We start from the raw sequence: 12,179 nt of genomic DNA on the forward strand, positions 1-12,179 counted from the left end.
GTAACATAGCAGAAGACATAAAAGACAGGTTAAGACATGACTGGCCAGCATAGTTCAAATATGAGAATACTGCAAAACAAAACTAAACTAAAAATAAAAATGGGATAGCCATTTATCACAGTTCTTCAGCTTTAATTCATCAGCTTTAATTGTCAACAATTCCCAGTTTTGCTTTTCCAAGTTATGACATTATCCAAGGTCTCACCAAAACTATAAATTATAAATATTAAATATCTTCATGCATGATCACTAGTTTTTCTAGTGAAAAGAGTTTGAACAATGGTTTTTAGGAGAAGTTTATTTTGCCAGATCACTGCTTAACTTCCTTGGTTATGTATATATTTTCTCTCTCTTTTTTTTTCTTTTTTTTTTTTTTTTTTTTTTTAACTGAAGAGCAAACATGTAGTTTTGTAGCTCTGCATGTCACACAATCAACATAACTATAAACCCTCAGGCCTAGTACTACCCTGCAACAAAGTAAAAAAGCAGATTCTCTTCACTAGATGCACTTAGTGATTCTAGATTCACCTTCAATGTAATCTGCATTTAGCTATGCCTTTTCCAGTCACAGCTCTCCGTCACACCTAAAACCACCAAAGTGTTTCTTAACTTCAGCCCATAAATACATAAACAGAATAGCTAATAAAAATTCAGGATTTAATTCTGCAATTCCCTAATAAAGGACAATACCTTGTTCAGAACCAAGTGTATTTGGCAGCCTCGCCTAAAAATTAAACTAGATTTCTACAATACAGCATAGTAGAACCCACAAAATATTATAATGCTCGAAAGATCTCACCTCCTGATGCCATTTTCAACATGTGCTGTACACAGAAGCCACTACTGGAGTACAGCCAAGTCACCTCAGAAAACGAGACCTTCTTCTGGTCATTAAAGCACACAAATATATAAACAGCATCCACAATTGAAAATCCCATTGTGGCAGTTAATTATTCAAAACTGCAATGAAAAGATGCAGAATAAGCACTAGCTAAAACTTCTATTAAGTTCTAGACATAAATTGCCAAATGCAATAGAGATGAATAGCTTGGCAGCTGGTTTCTAAAAACTAGCAACATTTTGGGAGGGGACATTGTAGGAATATCTCTCTCAAACTGAATTTTCAAGATAGCTGTAGACAATAGTGAGTATAGCTCCAGTGACCTGACAGCAGTTGTTTCTACCACAGCTATTATGCATTGAGTAGCTGACCTTCATTTTTGTTCCCTTTTGTACTTAGTACCATTACAGACCCACACCCCCAGCCAGCCCCAAGCCAGTAAAATCCACCTGAGGAAAAAGTGACAATACAAATTTGTGATATTGTACTACTTTGCTATTGGCATGGGATCTGGAGGACTGCAGTACAAACAGCAGTAGCATGCATTTTAGCTCATCTGTCTCACAATAGCATCTCTACAGGCTGCCAAGAGAAGGATGTTTGAAGATGAGGTTTTAGGAGAATACCAATAGATCATCAGGCAGTAAACTGAGTAAACATTTTACCTTTTACCAGGTAAAATACTTCTTATGCTTCTTACACACCTACCTCTACAGCTTCTTTTCACTCTGGTAATAATAAGGATCAGCATTCACGACAGTATCCCGGCTTGCTCTGTCAATGGTTCGGAGTGCTGAGATCCAGTGGGGTGCTCTGCCACCTGAGCTTTTATACAATGAATGGAGATAGCATCTGCACGTCGATCTAAAAGAATCATCGTTAGAGGTTTATAATAAGTATACATAATGTAACAGTGTACATAAGTAGACTAAAAAGATCAACAACAACAAAAATTAAGAATAAGTACAACTTTTCTTAAACAGTCACCAGAATAATTAAAAAAATAGGCAACATACTGGATGTTTTTGTTGATATCTCAGGAATCGTTTGGAGAAAGATTTTTAGAAAAACAACATTCTTCAGAGCCCATCATGCAAAATCTATAAACGAAAATGTCGACAGATATAAAAGGTCAAAATGTTTCTTTCTGAGAACAGTTAGAAAAAAGATTCACAGATTCACAGATTTCTCTAGGTTGGAAGAGACCTCAAGATCATCGAGTCCAACCTCCGACCTAACACTAAGTACTCCACTAAACCATATCCCTAAGCTCTACATCTAAACGTCTTTTAAAGACCTCCAGGGATGGTGACTCCACCACCTCCCTGGGCAGCCCGTTCCAATGCTTAATAACCCTTTCGGTAAAGAAGTACTTCCTAACATCCAACCTAAAACTCCCCTGTCGCAACTTTAGCCCATTCCCCCTCGTCCTGTCACTAGGCACGTGGGAGAATAGACCAACCCCCACCTCTCTACAGCCTCCTTTCAGGTAACTGTAGAGAGCGATGAGGTCGCCCCTGAGCCTCCTCTTCTCCAGGCTGAACAAGCCCAGCTCCCTCAGCCGCTCCTCGTAAGACTTGTTCTCCAGACCCCTCACAAGCTTGGTCGCCCTTCTCTGGACTCGCTCGAGCACGTCCATGTCCTTCCTGTAGCGAGGGGCCCAAAACTGAACACAGTACTCGAGGTGCGGCCTCACCAGAGCCGAGTACAGGGGCACAATCACTTCCCTCGACCTGCTGGCCACACTGCTTCTTATACAGGCCAGGATGCCGTTGGCCTTCTTGGCCACCTGAGCACACTGCTGGCTCATATTCAGCCGACTATCCACCAATACTCCCAGGTCCTTCTCGGCCAGGCAGCTTTCCAGCCACTCATCTCCCAGCCTGTAGCTCTGCTTGGGGTTGTTGCAGCCCAGGTGCAGGACCCGGCACTTGGCCTTGTTGAACTTCATGCAGTTGACCTCAGCCCATCGCTCCAGCCTATCCAGATCCTCCTGCAGAGCCTTCCTGCCCTCGAGCAGATCGACACACGCACTTAGCTTGGTGTCATCTGCAAACTTACTGAGGGTGCACTGGACGCCCTCATCCAGATCATCAATAAAGATATTAAAGAGGACCGGCCCCAGTACCGAGCCCTGGGGGACTCCACTAGTGACCGGCCTCCAACCAGATTTGACTCCATTCACCACAACTCTCTGGGCCCGGCCATCCAGCCAGTTTCTAACCCAGCGAAGCGTACGCCAGTCCAAGCCCCGAGCAGCCAGTTTCTCGAGGAGAATGTTGTGGGGAACGGTGTCAAAAGCCTTACTGAGGTCAAGGTAGACCACGTCCACAGCCTTTCCCTCATCCACCAAGCGCGTCACTTGGTCATAGAAGGAGATCAGGTTCGTCAAGCAGGACCTGCCTTTCATAAACCCATGCTGACTGGGCCTGATCGCCTGCTTGCCCTGCAAGTGCCGCGTGATGACCCTCAAGATAATCTGCTCCATGAGCTTCCCCGGCACTGAGGTCAAACTGACAGGCCTATAGTTCCCCGGGTCTGCCCTCCGGCCCTTCTTATAGATGGGCGTCACATTGGCTAGCCGCCAGTCAACCGGGACCTCCCCCGATAGCCAGGACTGCCGATAAATGATGGAAAGCGGCTCGGCCAGCTCCTCCGCCAGTTCTCTCAGTACCCTTGGGTGGATCCCATCCGGCCCCATCGACTTGCGCACATCCAAGCTCCATAGTAGGTCGCCAACCATTTCCTCATGGATAGCGAAGGCCACATCCTGCTCCCCATCCCCTTCCACCAGCTCAGGGCACTGGGTGTCCGGAGAACAATCGGTATTGCCGCTAAAGACTGAGGCAAAGGCGCAAAAGATGCAAACATGCAACTAGCGAAGACAGAATTAAATTGCAGAGACACCCCAGTGCAAGCAGAGATCAATCCATCCTGTGAGAGCATTTCAATGAATACATATACTGCCACATTTCTGGTTTCCATATTTGAGAGCCCCAAATGCAGCATACTTTAATTAAAATTGCATTTAGCCTCAGACAGGAAGTAAAATAAGTGTAATTACAGCTCCAAAGGAACAGCTTCATACATGTGAAATTTTTCATTATTTTTTTTAAAAGATATTCCAAAATGTCCAGTAGTCCCACACAATTAATTTAAGTTATATTTAATTCATGCACACACACACAAAAACGCATCTGTGTAGCAATAGGTTATAATGGGTCTGTCCGGGACATAATTGGCTTCCTTCATAGCAGACCACAGGGTGCTGTGGATTTATGACAGATTTAAGACAGAGCTGATAACACGCTGCTCTTCGGTCTGTTGCTGAGCAGCGCTTACACAGCCTCAAGGCTCTCTCTTTTTCCCCACTCCACTACACACCCCTGCCCCAGCAAGTAGGCTGGGGTGGGCGAGAAGTTGGAAGAGGACACAGACAGGACAGCAGACCCAAACTGGTGAAGGGATTGTACTGTAGCATGTAATGTCATGCTCAGCAATAAAGATTGGGGTAGTGGGAGAAGGTTGTAGGGGACAGCTGGGTTTCCAAGGGCTGGCCATCGGTCTGTTTACGGGAAGTGGTAAGGAACTGCTTTTGCCTAACTTTGGGTTTTCTTGTTTGGTTGTTTTTATTCCTCTTTCTTTCACTTTATTAAACAGTCTTTATCTCGTCCCATAAGTTTTCCCACTTTTCCCCTTCCTATTTTCTCCACCATCCTGCTCAGGGTGTGGGGTAGGCAGGCACCTGTGGGTGCTGAGCAGCCCACAACACAAGTGAACACACACCATGTCCCTACATACTGTACTAATGGTTAGTAAAATGCATTCATTAATGTGTAGTCATTTAGTAAACAAACAACCTTTACCATTTGCCATGGTTTTCATCTTTTATCTTTTTGTTTGTTTTGTTTTTGTTTTAAGAATTCCTGTACAATTCTTTTAGGTATAGACATGATACATTTAGGTTTTAAAAAAAAAAAAAAACAGGTGTAGTTGAACTGCACTTGAAACTCAAGTTTCACTTTAAAATGCTGTTTCACTGAACCAAATGTACTTCTCTCTATCCCCTACAAATTAATTTTCTGTTGTACTTGCCAAGGAAGGGTCTCAGCGGATTTCTGAAACCCATCTCCATTGGGTCCAGTCATATCTCAACCACAACCCAGCCATTACAATTTCCAGACCGGAGACTCACAGGCAGCTGATCAGTAAAACTGACTGCTTTTCCGTTTTCATTTGTGCTAATAGCACAAAGTAGAAATGTAGAGAGGCAGCTGTGGGATTGTGGGGGCATTTTGGTTTTGAAACAGTAAATGCTCACGTTCCCCTGATGAGACTGTCAGACTTTTTTCAGTTCATGTGAGTGGGTAAGTAGAAATTACCCAGGAACCAATTTGGATTTAAATCAAGTTTTCATTAGAAAAAAACTCCATAATCCAGAAAAATACTTTTATATGTTCATCTTTATAATTAAAGTGGTAAAATTCCAAATTCAGACCAACCTTTGCTTATACAGTACAATACCACCTTTACTTACACCTGCTTACAACAGTCTCACGTAAGTCTCAAGCTTAATTACCATACAAATGAAAAGCTTTGAAGTTCCTACACATTTCTGTGAAATCAAATTCTGAGACGGGATCTGCTTGGAAGAAACTGGTTCTCCTTAGGAAACAGGTGACAACTTACAGCCTTAAATACTCTGTTGCGTAAGTGTGACTAACTTCTACTCTGCTGGCTTCATCAGGAGCAGGGAGCATCCTCCTGCAAGATCACAGCTTGGGTCAAACAGACTAAAACCCTGGTCATCAGCCTTTTCACTGAGCAAGGAGGAACAGGAGAGCTTCCAGAGCACAAGAGCGGTGTTTGGGTTTGAGCCACTATGTAAGAACTTGAACACTTTTCTTTTATTTTTTTTTCAAATGAACAAATCCTAATTAAATTGAAAGCATTAATTCTGCACAGTTAGCTCACGACAGCGATCATTCAGCTGGCAGGCTTTGTCATCCTCACAGAAAGTGAAGAAGTCCCCAGGTGTTAACTGTATTCACAGGTTAAAATGTAGTAATTTAAAAGGTAATTTTTTGTACCTTATCAGTACCCCACAATAGATGCTTAATAACATGCCTGATCAGAAAAGGATTTTAACCTAAGAATTAGTAAGGCTCTAAGATTCTTCAGTGAATAATTTAGTATTTTCAATTCCCTTCTTACAGCATAACAGCTACTCATTAAATAGTTGTATTTTTCACAGATAGACATAGCATATAATGGGGTTAGGGACTCAGGGACACGGCAAGAAAGAGAAGCATTCTCAAAAACAAAATTGCAGCCTCAGTTGTTTCCTAAACCCAAAGGCATCCCATAACCCAAATGTCCCATAGGCATTTACAATTTCAGCAAGAAATTTTTGCCAGTGTTCAGAGGGCAAGTCCAGAATCACTCCATCCTGCAGGCACCAAGCAGCTCCGTACCCAGCCATTGGCTCGGTTCTGCCAGGACCCATGAATACAGTGAGCATTATCACCTGGACTTATTTTTTTCCTGGTAAAAATTTCCCTCATATAACAGATGTTAAATCAGTTTGCTGGTGGGAAGCGGTCAGTGAGTACCTTTACATCAGGTAGTTGGTTGGTGTTTTCTTTCCTTTTTTAAACCATATAAACTGTCTTTATCTAGACCCACAAGCATTTCTCACTTTTGCCCCTCGAGTTCTCTCCCCCATCCCACTGTTGGGAGCGAGCAAGTGGCTGTGTGGAGGTTTAGCTGCCAGCCAGGTTCAACCCACCACCACAATGGATATTTAATGTTTTAAAGAGTTACTGTACAATTCTCAAGTCACTGAAGACAAAGACAGAGAACTTTATCCTAACTTCAGAGCTTCTGGTAGATAACAGAGCAGATTTCTTCCATACGCGTGCCAGTACATACAGTAGCAAAGCAGCATTTAAAAAAATAAAAATAAAATCACCGACACTGATACTAGCTTCTGACTGCCTCATACTGCAGTTATTCTATCTGCCCTTGGGATGTGATTTCCTATAGCATATCTGACTGTAACATTCGAAACTCAGATGCTCACAAATGCTAAAACATCTACATTGAGCCCCAGGAAAGATTCCAGACCTTAAACTGAAAAGTGTAGCCCTTAAACTGCTGCCAGGCCTGTTGCTAAATACTTCTTTGCCATCCGAATTGTGCTTTAGGGCAAGTCCAAACCTGCAGCCACACAGGAAAGGCAAACAACTTGGTTCCCAGCTCAGGACTAAGGCACAGCATGAAACACAGCAGCCACAGTGATCTTCAGAAACTCAAGCTCAGCCTGGAGACATTCAAAGTCTCTCTTCCAACCTGGCACAGCGGCACCCTAAACACCCTGAGCTACTTGGGAAAGATTCCAGCACTTGCAACACATGAAAAGCCACACACTTCAACTCAGTATTTCTTGAGAATTTTGTGATCCAACATTCACTTTCTTTGAGGACAGAAAACTATATTTGACTCTAAATTGCATGATTTTTAATCATTTTTCCTTACTTCACTCTACGACAGCAAAGCCCCAGCTGCTAAAAGGGAAATTGTGTCATACTTTAAATAATGCTTTATCTTTAAGTTTTGAAGTCAAATCAGTTTAATGTTTTGGTTATAGTAGAGTCAGGTTCTCACAGTTCACCAATAAATAAATAAATAAATAAATAATCAGGAATCTTGAAATTAATTTTGGAAAGTCACACTCATCATGGATTAAAGATAATCTCTAGAGTTATTATTTGCATAATTTATGTTTCTAAAACAAGTATCTACACAACAGTGACATCTGCAAAAAAAGGAATTGCACTGAAAAAGCTCTAGAAAGTTATGATCATAAACACAGCTTAATCAGTTTAGACTGATGCTGTCCAAGAACACCTGAATCTGACATTCCAAAGTAATGTTACTTCCACCTTTGCACACCTAATTGTCAGCTCCTGAAAGTCTCCCTACCTGGGGACACTACAGTATGCATTAAAGCCTATGCTTTTTTTCTTTTATCACCTAGTCTCATAGTTTCTCTTAATTCACCTAAATAAAATTCAATGTTAATGTTACGTTGTTTTAAATAACTAGGATTTCTTCTACTGTAGTTATATAGTGCGTGGAATAGATGTTGAAGCTATTTGTAGTTTTATGTACTGAAAGAGATTGTTAAAGATATCTAGAGCTGAACGCTATTTTAGAATATACACTAAAATATGCTTAAAGGCAGAAGGAATAAAATCTGTCATAACGTACTCTCTAAGGTCATCTGAGATGCAACTGCATATGGTGATTCCCAGTACCGCTATCCAAAGATACAAGAAGCGCAGAGTTAAAAGCGAAGTTTTCAGTTGTTCTTATAAGAAACCTTCACTGAGAATCTTGTGATGTTGGGAGATTTTCAGCTTAAGACTCCACTGATTCCCAAAGTACTCGCTGGACTATCTGGTATAACTGTTGCTGAAGCTTGCAAATACTGTGTGCAAATACAATGTTCTGAACATATCTATACAAAATCAGATCAAATATATGCCACTCATGATGCTTACACTTGAATTATTTCCTTGCATACTGAAATACAATGGAGAGACTTAGAACATTCTTGAAGGTGACAGACCACAAGCAGAAGATAAGAAATAACAGAGTCTTATGACAATCAAAACACATGATTAAGACAGATTTCAGCCACATTGGAAAGCCAGCCAGGTGCAAAGCAGGAGAACAGTTTTCTAAATATTTATATACTTTACAGTAGCCACACAACAGATAGTTGGTAACAAATACAGTAGTCTTTCTTCCACTTAATTCTGTAGCAGCTAAGTTACTAGAAAAACATAACATATATACATAGTTACCCTTATCTTTCATATCACGAGGCAAAGTGCAAATTGACTTGTTGACTTACAATAGATTTCTTATAATCCTAGCTAATGCAGGAAAGGATTGCTAGACAGTGTGTTTTATGTGTCAGTTCATTCCCTTTTTTGATCATACAACAAAAATATAAAACATAATCAAATACATAATTTTAAAAGGCAAAGTTTAGTATGTAACATATATATATGTATATATACACACACATACACGCACACCATATATACCTTGTCACAGATACCAAATATGAGGCAGTAAAGGTACATCAACATTCATACAGTGTCAACTGAAATGAATTACCTTAGATTAGCAGGTATCATAATTAGAATCGTAATTTGAGCAAACCTAACAAAAAAGGAGACCTTTTGGAAAGATAATGCACATTTAAGTGTAAGAGGCCAAGAGTAAGAAGTCAATGCATGACTTAAAGAAACTGATATCATATCTCTTAATTTACCTCTAAAAATATTTAGCATTTGGATCTCAGTTTATCCAACTGCTTTTATCAGGTTATCCATCACTTATCACACAGAGTGATGACATTTGATTTCCCTTCCAGCCCTCTGAAACCTCTCACCATGATCTTTCAAAAACAGTCTAGAATGGCTTCTCAGTGAGATCAACCACTTCAGTCAACACTGGTAAGTGTATCCCATTAATTTATGTATGCCCAATCTGTTTGGATATTCTATAACTTGATCTTCCTCCATTGATGGCATTGATGGCAGTCTTCCTTACTCTGTATTTTCGCACTGGTCTCAAGACCTGAAACTCCAGAAGGCAGGACCAAGGCAGAGAAGACATTGAGTACCTCAGCCCTTTTCATATATACTGTCACCGGGTCCCCTGATCCAATCAGCAGTGGGTCCACATTTCCCTAATATTTCCTCTGCTGCTGATAAACCTGTAGAATACCTTTCCTGTTGCCCTTCTATAACCCTTGCTAGATTCAACTCCAAGCGGGCTTTGGCCTTCCTAACCCTATCCCCATGCATACTTGGACAGTGCCTCCATCCTTCCAGATCTCCTGCCCTTGCTTCTACCTCTTTATATTTCTTTCACATGTTTTTAACATCTTCCTTATAAATATATGTATATATGTGTACAGTGGAATGAAAACAAATGACTTTATTTACAATTGTGTGTGTGTGTGTATAGCTTCAGTACCACAAAAATTCTTAATGTTAATCAGCCAAGAAATCATATGCCACATATATTGAATGCATCCTTTTTCATCCTCCTGCAGATCTGTAGTGGTTTTCAACCACTAATATCAAATTAATCATGTTCTGTGAAGTAATTACGCTGTTCCCCATTTAATCAATAATCAGTGCAATCATTTGCAACTCTAACTACTAAGGTAGTTCTGATTCCTCTAGCAGAAAAATCTGCACTGAATAAACTAGCCTGACTCCCAAGCCAGGGCCTCCATTTTCATCTTTAGAATGGTCTCAGTGAATCCATATGACCATATACATGCTTTAGTAGCTACAAGAAAGAACACCAGAACATTTCTGAAAACTGCATCTGTATGTTTTAGGAGAGACCCAGGGGTTAAGCATTTGTGATGAATTTTCCTTACTCATTTTAGGTAACATCTTTTTAGAATTATTCAGATATGTCTGTAAACATTATCCTGTTGCATTCTGTGATTTTTAGAATCATAGAATGTGATTCTTAGAATCACAGAATATTATAGGCTAGAAGGGACCTCTGGAGATCATCCACTCCTATCCCTAATTCACATCAGTTCCTCTTCAACCAGTTTCTTCAGGGACTTTTCCATTTGAGTTTTAAATATCTCCAAGGAGTGAGATTCCATGGCGTGTCTGCGCAACCTGTTCCAAAATTTGACCACTTTCACATCAAAAGAAATATTTAATATCTATCTGGATTTTCTGTTGTTACAATTTGTGTCCAATTCTTTCTGTACCTGTGCACCTACAGTAAGAGTCCAGCAGCTCCATCTTCTCTATAGCATCCTATTAGGTAGCTGACAACAGCAGTAAGATCCACTTTTTTTGGCTTTGCTTTTTTTTTTTTTTGACATAGACTAGCATGAACATAATCAGTTCAATACGTACTCCAGTATGAGATGGAGTAACCTGAGACATGAATTCAAAGGATGGGATACAAATAACATAATTTGCTGCTATTGAAATAGAAGGTAAAAGATTCTTTGGTTGGTTTGATGTTAAAATCTTTATCAGTCTATCACAGACTTTCTGACTGTCCCCTGGGACCTCTCAGACTCATTGGGGGAAGCTTTAAATCAGGTGCAAGAGGGTCACATTTCCAGGCCTCCTAGAAAGCCGCTGTAATAGTATGGTGGAGTAAGAATATTTTTTTTTTGCCTATTGCCTCAGTGTATCTACCACATACAACTTATTTTTTACAGTCTCAGGAAAACATTATATGACAAACAGAAAAGCAGCAGTCACTAGAAGTAGAAAAGCAAAGGTTTTGGAATTGAGATTTAATGTCAGGAGTTCAACTTGACAGTAAGCACTGTTTCACACTTCCAGAGTGCCCATTTCAGCAAATGTATTGGTGAAAGCAAGCAGCAGTATTCTGTCTGTAAGCAGAAAAGGATACACTGGAATATGTAAATAACTCTCACAGAGATGACACTTATATTACTTCACCGTGAAAAGGAACTAAGCCCTCAACTGGATTTTACTCTGAGGAAACAACAGCTACCCAAAGAAAAGCTCTTTTGGCCTAGGCCCAGCACTGCCTCTGGTCAGGCACCAGAGCAAAGCACAAGCACCACCCTGCAAGTGGGCAGGCCAAAGGGACAGAGCACAGGGAGAGGTGCGATCCTGAGCACTCTCCCAGTTCCACCACCAGCCAGTTACTGCCCAGCCATAAGGAAATCATCGTGTGCTCTGATGACCAAAAGGCACAGAGAGTTGCAGTTATGGAGCTGGACAGGTCTCCCCTGTTCAGATGTGACCTCATGCTTATTGCTCCCCTACACATCCATACTGCTGACATCAGCATACCTGCCCTTCCCACTGCCTCCGAGCTCCCCATCAGCATTGCTGGTGACCATTTCCTTGTGAAGGGTAGATTTCAACAGCAAATTCCCTTCATTCAGTCAAAAATTAATTGCTCTGGGACTTGGTCTTTCCCTATCATTCACAAACTGAGAGGGTTTGGTCTCCTTTCTCTACCTGCCCACCACGGAGTGCCCAAACAACTGCCTTGCAGGCCTGTGGGAGGCCGATGCTTCCCTCAGTCAGGGCAGCCACTCCGTGCCTGCACACAGCATGACCCAAAATGGAGAGGAGTTGGAGAGGAGAGGAAACACAGGGAGCCCTGCCTCCTAGCACCAGCTCAGGGGCTGTCTCCATAACACGGTGTCATCATGGAAACAGTAATAAAATAGCTTTATCATTTCCGAGAGCACAGAGTGGGAGTGGCTTCTTCAGCATGGGACATAGCC

At 41.3% G+C, this 12,179-nt stretch overlaps 1 long non-coding RNA gene across 1 annotated transcript in view; it reads right to left on the reverse strand.

The window, feature by feature from the left end:
• Window positions 1-12,179, reverse strand: part of LOC106039081 (uncharacterized) — a 169,575-nt gene that overhangs the window by 83,394 nt on the left and 74,002 nt on the right. The window contains exon 3 of the long non-coding RNA XR_010831017.1: window positions 1,550-1,705. This is a non-coding gene — a long non-coding RNA (uncharacterized lncRNA). The remainder of the gene's footprint in view (window positions 1-1,549; window positions 1,706-12,179) is intronic.

Source organism: Anser cygnoides, chromosome 4 (genome assembly GCF_040182565.1).
Source record: "Anser cygnoides isolate HZ-2024a breed goose chromosome 4, Taihu_goose_T2T_genome, whole genome shotgun sequence".
In the NCBI taxonomy this organism is placed as follows: Eukaryota; Metazoa; Chordata; class Aves; order Anseriformes; family Anatidae; genus Anser; species Anser cygnoides.